Raw genomic sequence first — 12,895 nt, 5'->3', positions numbered from 1 at the left:
CAATCGGTAGGCAGGTGCTGATCAACTGGCTGACAAGTGCTAATCAAGTAGCTGATAGGCGATGATCAAGCTGCTGACAGGTTCTGATCAAGAGGCTGACAGGTGCTAATCACACGGTTGATAGGCGATGATCAAGCTGCTGACAGGTGCTGATCATCTGGCTGACAGGTGCTAATCAAGCGGCTGATAAGTGATGATCAAGGTGCTGACAGGTGCTGATCAACTGGCTGACAGGTGCTAAACAAGCAGCTGATAGGTGCTGATTGCGCAGCTGACAATGCAATGATCAAGCAGCTGACAGGCACTGATCAATCGGTAGGCAGGTGCTGATCAACTGGCTGACAAGTGCTAATCAAGTAGCTGATAGGCAATGATCAAGCTGCTGACAGGTGCTGATCAATTGGCTGACAGGTGCTGATCAAGAGGCTGACAGGTGCTAATCAAGTGGCTAATAGGCCCTGATCAAGCTGCTGACAGGTGATTTTTAGGCGGCTGACTGGTGCTTATCGCGCGGCTGCATTGGCGCTTTTCAATCGGCTGAGGGGGCAGTGGTCAATCAGCTGACAGGCACTAATCAAGCGGCTGACAGGTGCTGATAAAGTCGTTGACAGGTGCTGATCAAGCGACTGATAGTCGCTGATAAAGTGGCTGACAGTACTTCTCAAGTGTCTGTCAGGCGCACCTTGCACGGCTGAGTAGGCGCTGATCGGGGGACTGAGTAGACACAGATCAAGCGGCTGAGGCGATGATCGTGCGGCTGAGTAAATGATGATGGCGTGGCTGATTAGGTGCTGGTCAAGTGCATGCCAGGTACTTCTCAAGCGGCTGACAGGCACTGATCAAGTGGATGACCAGGCGGTGAATGACCAGCAGAGCAGGAAATGATCAAGCGGCTGACTGGTGCTGATCAACTGCCTGACAGGTTCTGATCAAGCGGCTGAGTAGGCGCTGATCGTGCAGCTGATAAGGCGATGATCAAGCGGCTGATAGTCGTTGATCAAGTGGCTGTCAGGCACAGATCGCATGGCTTAGTAGGCGCTGGTCATGGGGCTGAGTAGGCACAGATCAAGAGGCTGAGGCGATGATCGCGCGGCTGAGTAAATGATCATTGTGTGGCTGATTAGGTGCTGATCAAGAGGCTGACAGGTACTTGTCAAGCGGCTGACAAGCACTGATCAGGCGGCTGTGTAGGCACTGACTGCAGGGCTCAGTAGGCACAGATCAACTGGCTGAAAGATGCTATTCACGCGGCTGAGTCGGTGCTTTTCAATCGGCTGAGTGGAAAGTGGTCAAGCGCTGATCAAGCTGCTGACAGGTGCTTAACAAGCGGCTGACAATCGCTGATCCAGTGGCTGACAGGGGCTAATCAAGCAGCTGATAGGTGCTGATAAAGCTGCTGACAGGTGCTGATCAAGCGGTTGACAGGTTCTGATACAGCGGCTAACAGGTGCTGATAATGTGGCTGACAGTTAATGATCAAACTGTTTATAGGGGCTGCCCTAGCGCCTGACAGTTGCTGATAAAGTGGCTGACAGGTGCAAATGAAGTGGCTGACAGGTGCTGATCAACTGGCTGGTAGGCCCTGATCAAGCTGCTGACAGGTGCTGATTAAGCGGCTGACAGGTGATAATCAACTGGCTGACAGCTGCTAATCAAGCGGCTGATAGGCGCTGATCAAGCCGCTAATAGGTGCTGATCAACTGGCTGAGAAGTGCTAATTAAGCAGCTGAGAGGTTCTGATCAAGCTGCTGAAAGTTGCTGATCAAGCGGCTGACAGGTGCTGATCCAGTGGCTTACAGGTGCTGATCAACTGGCTTAGAGGTGCTGATCAACTGGCTGACAGGTACTTCTCAAGCGGCTGACAGGCACGGACCGGGCGGCTGAGTAGGCGTTCATTGCGGGGCTCAGTAGGCGCAGATCAACTGGGTGAGAGATGCAATTCGCGCGGCTGAGTAGGCACTCTTCAACCTGCAGCCAGTTGTTGATCAAGCGGATGACGGACTCTGAAAAAGAGGCTGACAGACTATGATCACGTGGCTGTGGAGAGGCTGATTCGTGGCTGAGAAGGAAATGATCCAGCAGCTGACAGGCACTGATGAAGCGGCTGGCAGGTGCTGTTTAATCGGCTTACAGGTGCTGATCAAGCGGCTGACAGGAGCTGATCAACTGGCTGACAGGTGCTAATCAAGCGGCTGACAGTTGCTGATCAACCAGCTGACAGTTGCTAATGAAGCGTATGACAGGTGTTGATCAACATGCTGACAGGTGTTAATCAAGCGGCTGATAGGCGCACATCAAGCTGCTGACAGGTGCTGATCAAGTGGCTGACAGGTACTTGTCAAGCGGCTGACAAGCACTGATCGGGCGGCTGTGTAGGCACTGACTGCGGGGCTCAGTAGGCACAGATCAACTGGCTGAAAGATGCTATTCTACGCGGTTGAGTCTTTGCTTTTCAATCGGCTGAGTGGAAAGTGGTCAAGCGCTGATCAAGCTCCTGACAGGTGCATAACAAGCGGCTGACAATCGCTGATCCAGTGGCTGACAGGGGCTAATCAAGCAGCTGATAGGTGCTGATAAAGCTGCTGACAAGTGCTGATCAAGCGGTTGACAGGTTCTGATACAGCGGCTAACAGGTGCTGATAATGTGGCTGACAGTTAATGATCAAACTGCTTATAGGGGCTGCCCTAGCGCCTGACAGTTGCTGATAAAGTGGCTGACAGGTGCAAATGAAGTGGCTGACAGGTGCTGATCAACTGACTGATAGGCCCTGATCAAGCTGCTGACAGGTGCTGATTAAGCGGCTGACAGGTGATAATCAACTGGCTGACAGCTGCTAATCAAGCGGCTGATAGGCGCTGATCAAGCCGCTAACAGGTGCTGATCAACTGGCTGAGAAGTGTTAATTAAGCAGCTGAGAGGTGCTGATCAAGCTGCTGAAAGTTGCTGATCAAGCGGCTGACAGGTGCTGATCCAGTGGCTTACAGGTGCTGATCAACTGGCTTAGAGGTGCTGATCAACTGGCTGACAAGTACTTCTCAAGCGGCTGACAGGCACGGACCTGGCGGCTGAGTAGTCGTTCATTGCGGGGCTCAGTAGGCGCAGATCAACTGGGTGAGAGATGCAATTCACGCGGCTGAGTAGGCACTCTTCAACCTGCAGACAGTTGTTGATCAAGCGGATGACTGACTCTGATAAAGAGGCTGACAGACTATGATCACGTGGCTGTGAAGGGGCTGCTTCGCGGCTGAGTAGGCTCTGATCGCGCAGCTGAGAAGGCAATGATCCAGCAGCTGACAGGCACTGATGAAGCGGATGGCAGGTGCTGTTTAATCGGCTTACAGGTGCTGATCAAGCGGCTGACAGGAGTTGATCAACTGGCTGACAGGTGCTAATCAAGCAGCTGATACGTGCTGATAAAGCTGCTGAGAGATGCTGATCAAGCTGCTGACAGGTGCTGATTAAGCAGCTGACAGGTGCTAATCAACTGGCTAGACAGGTGCTAATCAAGCGGCTGATAGGCGCTGATCAACTGTCTGACAATTCCTGGTCAAGCGGCTGAGTAGGCGTTGATCGTGCAGCTGGTAAGGCGATGATCAAGTGGCTAACAGGCGTTGATCCAGTGGATTACAGGTTCTAATCAACTGGCTGACAGCTGCTGATCAACTGGCTGACAGGTGCTAATCAAGCAGCTTATAGGCGCTGAATAAGGTGCTGACAGGTGCTGATCAACTGGCTGACTGGTACTGATCAAGCGGCTGAGTTGGCGCTGATCATGCAGCTGATTATGTGATGATAAAGCGGCTAACAGGCGCTGATCAAGCGGTTCACAGGTGATGATAAAGTGGTTGACAGGTGCTGATCAAGCGGCTGATAGTCATTGATCAAGTGGCTCTCAGGCACAGATCGAATGGCTGAGTAGGCGCTGGTCGTGGGGCTGAGTAGGCACAGGTCAAGAGGCTGAGGCGATGTTCACTCGGCTGAGTAAATGTTCATCGCTTGGCTGATTAGGTGCTGATCAAGCGGCTGACACGCGTTTATCAAGCTGCTGACAGGTGCTGATCAAGTGGCTGGCAGGTGCTGATCAAGAGGCTGATAGGCGCTGATCAAGGGGCTGACAGGTGCTGATGAAGCGGCTGACAGGTGCTGATAAAGTCGTTGACAGATGTTGATCTAGCAGCTGATAATTGCTGATCAAGAGGCTGACAGCGCTGATTAAGTGGCTGAAAGGTGCTGATAAAGTAGTTGGCAGATGCTGATCTAGCTGCTGATGATCGCTGATCAAGCGGCTGACAGTACTTCGCATTCGGCTGTCAGGCACATATTGCACGACTGATTAGGCCCTGATCGCGGGGCTCAGTAGGCAAAGATCATGCGGCTGAGGCGATGATCACATGGCTCAGTAAATACTGATAGTGAATCTAATTAGGTGTGATCAAGTGGTTTATAGGTGCTTGTCAAGCAGCTGACAGGTGCTGATTGTGCCGCTAAATAGGCCATGATCGAGGGGGTGATTAGGCGCTGATCAAGCGTCTGACAGTCTCTGATCAAGCGGCAGGCAGACTATGATCACTAGGCTGTGTAGGGGCTGATTCACGGCTCCGTAGGCATTGATCGCACAGCTGAGAAAGCACTGATCAAGCGGGTGAAAAGCACAGATGAAGCGGCTGGCAGGCGCTGTTTAAGCGGCTTACAGGTGCTGATCAAGCAGCTGACAGGTGTTGATCAACTGTCTGACAAGTGCTAATCCAGCGGCTGACAGTGGCTGATCAACTGGTTGAGAGTTGCTAATGAAGCGGCTGAAGGTGTTGATCAACATGCTGACAGGTGCTAATCAAGCAGCTGATAGGTGTTGATAAGGCTGCTGACAGTTGCTGATCAAGCTGCTGACATGTGCTGATTAATCGGCTGACAGGTGCTAATCACCTGTATGACAGGTGCTAATCACGTGGCTGATAGGCGCTGATCAAGCGGCTAACAGGTGCTGATCAACTGGCTGAGAAGTGTTAATTAAGCAGCTGATAGGCGCTGATCAAGCTGTGGAAACGTGCTGATCAAGTGGCTGACAAGTGCTGATCCAGTGGCTTACAGGTGGTGATCAACTGGTTAAGAGGTGCTGATCAACTGGCTGACAGGTACTTCTCAATCGGCTGACAGGCACTGATTGGGCGGCTGAGTAGGCGCTGATTGCGGGGCTCAGTAGGAGCAGATCAACTGGCTGAGAGATGCAATTCTCGCGGCTGGGTAGGCACTCTTCATCCTGCTGACAGGTGCTGATCAAGCGGATGACCGACTCTGATAAAGAGGCTGACAGACTCTGACCACGCGACTGTGGAGGGGCTGATTCGCGGCTGAGTAGGCGCTGTTCACGCAGCTGAGAAGGCAATGATCAAACAGCTGGCAGGCACTGATGAAGCCGCAGGCAGGCGCTGTTTAAGCAGCTGACAGGTGCTGATCAACTGGCTGACAGGTGCTAATCCAGCGGCTGACAGTTGCTGATCAACTGGATGACAGTTGCTAATGAAGCGGCTGACAGGTGATGATCAACATGCTGACAGGTGCTAATCAAGCAGCTGATAGGTGCTGATAAAGCTGCGGACAGGTGCTGATCAAGAGGCTGACAGGTGCCGATCAACTGGCTGACAGGTTCTGATCAAGCGGCTGAGTAGGCGCTGATTGTGCAGCTGATAAGGTGATGATCAAGCGGCTAACAGGCGCGGATCCAGTGGCTTACAGGTGCTGATTAACTGGCTGAGAGGTGCTGATCAACTGGCTAACAGGTGCTAATCAAGCAGCTGATAGGCGCTGATCAAGCTGCTTACAGGTGCTGATCAACTGGCTGACTGGTACTGATCAAGCGCCTGAGTAGGCACTGATCATGCAGCTGATTAAGCAATGATAAAGCGGCTAACAGGCGCTGATGAAGCGGCTGACAGGCACTGATGAAGTGGTTGACCAGGCGCTGAATGACCAGCAGAGCAGGAAATGATCAATCGGCTGACAGACGCTGATCAACAGGCTGAGGGTCACGGATCACGTGGCTGAGTAGGATCTGATCACGCAGCAAAGTGGTCGCTGATGAAGTAGTTGACAGGTGCTGATAAAGTGGCTGACAGGTACTGATCAAGCGGTTGAGAAGGCGCTGATCGCACAGCTGATTAGGCGATGATAAAGTGGCTGACAGGCGCTGATCAACTGCTGACAGGAGCTGAGAGTCGTTGACAGATGTTGATCTAGCGGATGATAATCACTGATCAAGCGGCTGATAGGCACTGATCAAGCGGCTGACAGGTGCTGGTCAACTGCTGACAGGTGTTAATCAAGCGGCTGATAGGCGCTCATCAAGCGGCTCACAAGTGCTGATCAAGCGGCTGATAGGCGCTGATCAAGTGTCTGAAAGGTGCTGATCAAGCGGCTGACAGGTGCTGATCCAGTGATTTACAGGTGGTGATCAACTGGCTGAGAGGTGCTGATCAACTGGCTGACAGTTGCTAATGAAGCGGCTGACAGCCGCTGATCATCTGGCTGACACTTGCTAATGAAGTGGCTGACAGGTGTTGATCAACATGATGACAGGTGCTAATCAAGCAGCTGATAGGTGCTGATAAAGCTCCTGACAGGTGCTGATTAGTGGGCTGACAGGTGCTGATCAACTGACTGTCAGGTTCTGATTAAGGTGGTAATCAAGCGGCTGACAGTTGCTGATCAACTGGCTGACAGTTGCTAATGAAGCGGCTGACAGGTGTTGATCAACATGCTGACAGGTGCTAATCAAGCAGCTGATAGGTGCTGATAAAGCTGCTGACAGGTGCTGATCAAGCGGTTGACAGGTTCTGATACATCGGCTAACTGGGGCTGATAATGTGGCTGACAGTTAATGATCAAGCTGCTTATAGGGGCTGCCCTAGCGACTGACTGTTGCTGATAAAGTGGCTGACAGGTGCTGATAAAGTGGCTGACAGGTACTGATCAAGTGGCTGAGTAGGCGCTGATTGCCCGCCTGATTAGGCACTGATCAAGCGGCTGACAGGCGCTGATCAAGCCGCTGACAGGTGCTAATCAAGAAGCTGATAGGTGCTGATAAAGCTGCTGACAGGTGCTGATCAAGCTGCTGACAGGTGCTGATCAAGCGGCTGACGGGTGCTGATCAACTGGCTGACAGGTGCTAATCAAGCGGCTGACAGGCACTGATTGCGCGCTCAGTAGGCGCAGATCAACTGGCTGAGAGATGCAATTCACGCAGCTGAGTAGGCACTCTTCAACCTGCTGACAGGTGCTGATTAAGCGGATGACCGTCTCTGATAAAGAGGCTGACAGACTATGATCACGCGGCTTTGTAGGGGCTGATTCACGGCTGAGTAGACGCTGATCGCGCAGCTGAGAAGGCAATGATCCAGCAGCTGACAGGCACTGATGAAGCGGCTGGCAGGCGCAGTTTAAGCGGCTTACAGGCGCTGATAAAGTCGTTGACAGATGTTGATCTAGCGGCTGATAATCGCTGATCAAGCGGCTGACAGGCACTGATCAAGCGGCTGAAAAGTGCTGATAAAGTCGTTGACAGATGCTGATCTAGTGGCTGATAATCGCTGATCAAGCGGCTGAGAGTACTTCTCAATCTGCTGTCAGGCATATATCGCACGGCTGAGTAGGCACTGATCGCGGGGCTGAGTATGCACAGATCATGTGGCTGAGGCTTTGAACCCATGGAACAGTAAATACTGATAGCCAAGCTAATTAGGTGTTGAACAAGAGGTTTTTAGGTGCTTGTCAAGCGGCTGACAGGTGCTGATCGCGCCGCTCAATAGGCGCTGATGGAGGGGGTCATTAGGCGCTGATGAAGCGTCTGACAGTCTCTGATCAAGCGGCTGACAGACTATGATAACGCGGCTGTGTAGGGGCTGATTTGCGGCTGAGTAGGCATTGATCGCGCATCTGAGAAGGCACTGATCAAGCGGCTGGCAGGCACTGTTTAAGTGGCTTACAGGTGCTGATCAAGCAGCTGACAGGTGCTGATCAACTGGCTGACAGGTTCTAATCAAGCGGCTGAGTATGCGCTGATCGTGCAGCTGATAAGGTGATGATCAAGCAGCTAACATGCGATGATCCAGTGGCTTACAGGTGCTGATCAACTGCCTGAGAGGTGCTGATCAACTGGCTGACAGGTGCTGATCAACTGGCTGAGAAGTGATAATTAAGCAGCTGATAGGCGCTGATCAAGCTGCTGAAAGGTGCTGATCAAGCGGCTGACAGGTGCTGATCAACTGGCTGAGAGGTGCTAATCCAGCATCTGACAGGTGCTAATCAACTGGCTGACAGGTGCTAATCAAGCAGCCGATAGGTGCTGATCAAGCAGCTAACAGGTGCTGATCAACTGGCTGAGAAGTGATAATTAAGCAGCTGAGAGGCGCTGATCTAGCTGCTGAAAGGTGCTGATCCAGTGGCTTTCACTTGGTGATCAACTGGTTGAGAGGTGCTGATCTACTGGCTGACAGGTACTTCTCAAACGGCTGACAGGCACTGACCGGGGGGCTGAGTAGGCGCTGATTGCAGGGCTCAGTAGGCACAGATCAACTGGCTGAGAGATGCAATTCGCGCGGCTGAGTAGGCACTCTTCAACCTGCTGACAGGTGCTGATCAAGCAAATGACCGACTCTGATAAAGAGGCTGACAGACTATGATCACACAGCTGTGTAGGGACCAATTCGCGTGTGAGTAAGCGCTGATCATGCAGCTGAGAAGGCAATGATAAAGCAGCTGACAGGCACTGATGAAGTGGCAGGAAGGCGCTGTTTAAGCGGCTTACAGGTGCTGATTAAGCTGCTGAAAGGTTCTGATCATCTGGCTGACAGGTGCTAATCAAGCGGCTGATAGGCGATGATCAAGGTCCTGACAGGCGCTGATCAACTGGCTCACAGGTGCTAAACAAGCAGCTGATAGGTGCTGATTACGCAGCTGAGAATGCAATGATCAAGCAGCTGACAGGCACTGATCAATCGGTAGGCAGGTGCTGATCAACTGGCTTACAAGTGCTAATAAAGTAGCTGATAGGCAATGATTAAGCTGCTGACAGGTTCTGATCAAGAGGCTGACAGGTGCTGATCAACTGGCTGACAGGTGCTAATCACACGGCTGATAGGTGATGATCAAGGTGCTGACAGGTGCTGTTCAACTGGCTGACAGGTTCTGATCAATTGGCTGACAGGTGCTGATCAACTAGCTGACAGGTGCTAATCAAGTGGCTAATAGGCCCTGATTAAGCTGCTGACAGGTGATTTTCAGGCGGCTGACTGGTGCTTATCGCGCGGCTGCATTGGCGCTTTTCAATCGGCTGAGTGGGTAGTGGTCAAGCAGCTGAGAGGCACTAATCAAGCGGCTGACAGGTGCTGATAAAGTCGTTGACAGGTGCTGATCAAGCGACTGATAGTCGCTGATAAAGTGGCTGACAGTACTTCTCAAGTGTCTGTCAGGCGCACCTCGCACGGCTGAGTAGGCGCTGATCGCGGGGCTGAGTAGACACAGATCAAGCGGCTGAGGCGATGATCGTGCGGCTGAGTAAATGATGATCGCGTGGCTGATCAGGTGCTGGTCAAGTGGCTGCCAGGTACTTCTCAAGCGGCTGACAGGCACTGATCAAGTGGATGACCAGGAGCTGAATGACCAGCAGAGCAGGAAATGATCAAGCGGCTGACTGGTGCTGATCAACTGCCTGACAGGTTCTGATCAAGCGGCTGAGTAGGCGCTGATCGTGAAGCTGATAAGGCTATGATTAAGCGGCTGATAGTCGTTGATCAAGTGGCTGTCAGGCACAGATCACATGGCTGAGAAGGCGCTGGTCATGGGGCTGAGTAGGCACAGATCAAGAGGCTGAGGCGATGATCGCGCGGCTGAGTAAATGATCATCGTGTGGCTGATTAGGTGCTGATCAAGAGGCTGACAGGTACTTGTCAAGCGGCTGACAAGCACTGATCGGGCGGCTGTGTAGGCACTGACTGCGGGGCTCAGAAGGCACAGATCAACTGGCTGAAAGATGCTATTCCCGCGGCTGAGTCAGTGCTTTTCAATCAGATGAGTGGAAAGTTGTCATGCGCTGATCAAGCTGCTGACAGGTGATTAACAAGCGGCTGACAATTGCTGATCAAATGGCTGACAGGGGCTAATCAAGCCACTGATAGGCGCTGATCAAGCGGCTGACAGGTGCTGGTCAACTGGCTGACAGGTGCTAATCAAGCGTCTGATAGGCGCACATGAAGCTGCTGACAGGTGCTGATCAAGTGGCTGACAGGTACTTGTCAAGCGGCTGACAAGCACTGATCGGGCAGCTGTGTAGGCACTGACTGCGGGGCTCAGTAGGCACAGATCAACTGGCTGAAAGATGCTATTCACGCGGTTGAGTCTTTGTTTTTCAATCAGCTGAGTGGAAAGTGGTCAAGCGCTGATCAAGCTGCTGACAGGTGCATAACAAGCGGCTGACCATTGCTGATCCAGTGGCTGACAGGGGCTAATCAAGCAGCTGATAGGTGCTGATAAAGCTGCTGACAAGTGCTGATCAAGCGGTTGACAGATTCTGATACAGCGGCTAACAGGTGCTGATAATGTGGCTGACAGTTAATGATCAAGCTGCTTACAGGGGCTGCCCTAGCGCCTGACAGTTGCTGATAAAGTGGCTGACAGGTGCAAATGAAGTGGCTGACAGGTGCTGATCAACTGGCTGACAGGTACTGATCAAGTGGCTGATAGGCCCTGATCAAGCTGCTGACAGGTGCTGATTAAGCGGCTGAGAGGTGCTAATCAACTGGCTGACAGGTGCTAATCAAGCGGCTGATAGGCGCTGATCAAGCGGCTAACAGGTGCCTATCAACTGGCTGAGAAGTGTTAATTAAGCAGCTGAGAGGTGCTGATCAAGCTGCTGAAAGTTGCTGATCAAGCGGCTGACAGGTGCTGATCCAGTGGCTGACAGGTACTTCTCAAGCGGCTGACAGGCACGGACCGGGCGACTGAGTAGGCATTCATTGCGGGGCTCAGTAGGCGCAGATCAACTGGCTGAAAGATGCTATTCGCGGGGCTGAGTAGGCACTCTTCAACCTGCAGACAATTGCTGATCAAGCGGATGACTGACTCTGATAAAGAGGCTGACAGACTATGATCACGTGGTTGTGGAGAGGCTGATTCGCGGTTGAGTAGGCGCTGATCGCGCAGCTGAGAAGGCAATGATCCAGCAGCTGACAGGCACTGATGAAGCGGCTGGCAGGTGCTGTTTAATCGGCTTACAGGTGCTGATCAAGCGGCTGACAGGTGCTGATCAACTGGCTGACAGGTGCTAATCAAACGGCTGACAGGTGCTGATCAACTGGCTGACAGTTGCTAATGAAGCGGCTCTCAGGTGTTGGTCTACATGCTGACAGGTGCTAATCAAGCATCTGATAGGTGCTGATCAAGCTGCTGACAGGTGCTGATCAAGCGGCTGACAGGTACTGATCAAGCGGCTGAGTAGGCGCTGATCCTGCAGCTGACAGGTACTGATCAACTGGCTGACTGGTACTGATCAAGCGGCTGAGTAGGCGCTGATCAGGCAGCTGATTAGGCGATGACAAGCGGCTAACAGGCGCTGATCAAGCGGCTTACAGCTGATGATAAAGTGGTTGACAGTTGCTGATCAAGCGGCTGAGAGTCGTTGATCAAGTGGCTGTCAGGCGCTGATCACATGGCTGAGTAGGCACAGATCAAGAGGCTAAGGGGATGATCGCACGGCTGAGTAAATTATGATCGCGTGTCTGATTAGGTGCTGATCAAGAGGCTGACACGCGTTTATCAAGCTGCTGATAGGTGCTGATCAACTGGCTGACAGGTGCTAATGAAGCGGCTGACAGGTGTTGATCAACATGCTGACAGGTGGTAATCAAGCATCTGATAGGTGCTGATCAAGCGGCTGATAGGCGCTGATCAAGCGGCTAACAGGTGCTGATCAACTGACTGAGAAGTGTTAATTAAGCAGCTGATATGCCCTGATCAAGCTGCTGAAAGGTGCTGATCAAGCAGCTGACAGGTGCTGATCCAGTGGCTTACAGGTGGTGATAAAATGGCTGAGAGGTGCTGATCAACTGGCTGACAGGTACTTCTCAAGCGGCTGACAGGCACTAATCGAGCGGCTGAGTAGGCGCTGATTGCGGGGCTCAGTAGGAGCAGATCAACTGGTTGAGAGATGCAATTCGCGCGGCTGAGTAGGCACTCTTCAACCTGCTGACAGGTGCTGATCAAGCGGATGACTGACTCTGATAAAGAGGATGAAAGACTATGATCACGCGGCTGTGTAGGGGCTGATTCGTTGCTGACTAAGCGCTGAGCGTGCAGCTGAGAAGGCAATGGTCAAGCAGCTGACAGGCACTGATGAAGCAGTTGGCAGGCGCTGTTTAAGTGGCTTACAGGTGCTGATCAAGCAGCTGAGAGGTGCTGATCAACTCGCTGACAGGTGCTAATCAAGCAGCTATCAGTTGCTGATCAACTGGCTGACAGGGGCTAATCAAGCACTGCTAGGCGCTGATCAATCGGCTGACAGGTACTGGTCAACTGGCTGACAGGTGCTGATCAAGCGGCTGATAGGCGCTGATCAAGCGGCTGACAGGTGATGTTCTAGCGGCTGATAGGTGCTGATCAAGGGTCTGACAGGCGCTGATCAACTGGCTGATAGGTACTATTCAAGTGGCTGATAGGCTCTGATCAAGCTTCTGACAGGTGCTTGTCAAGCGGCTGAGAGGCACTTATCGCGCGGCTGCGTAGGCGCTTTTCAATCACCTGAGTGGGCACTGGTCAAGTGGCTGACAGGCACTGATGAAGTGGTTGACCAGGCGCTGAATGACCAGCAGAGCAGGAAATGATCAAGCGGCTGACAGGCGCTGATCA

The sequence above is a fragment of the Bubalus kerabau genome, chromosome 9, assembly GCF_029407905.1.
Source record: "Bubalus kerabau isolate K-KA32 ecotype Philippines breed swamp buffalo chromosome 9, PCC_UOA_SB_1v2, whole genome shotgun sequence".
Lineage (NCBI taxonomy): Eukaryota > Metazoa > Chordata > Mammalia > Artiodactyla > Bovidae > Bubalus > Bubalus kerabau.
This window is presented reverse-complemented; position numbering follows the sequence as displayed.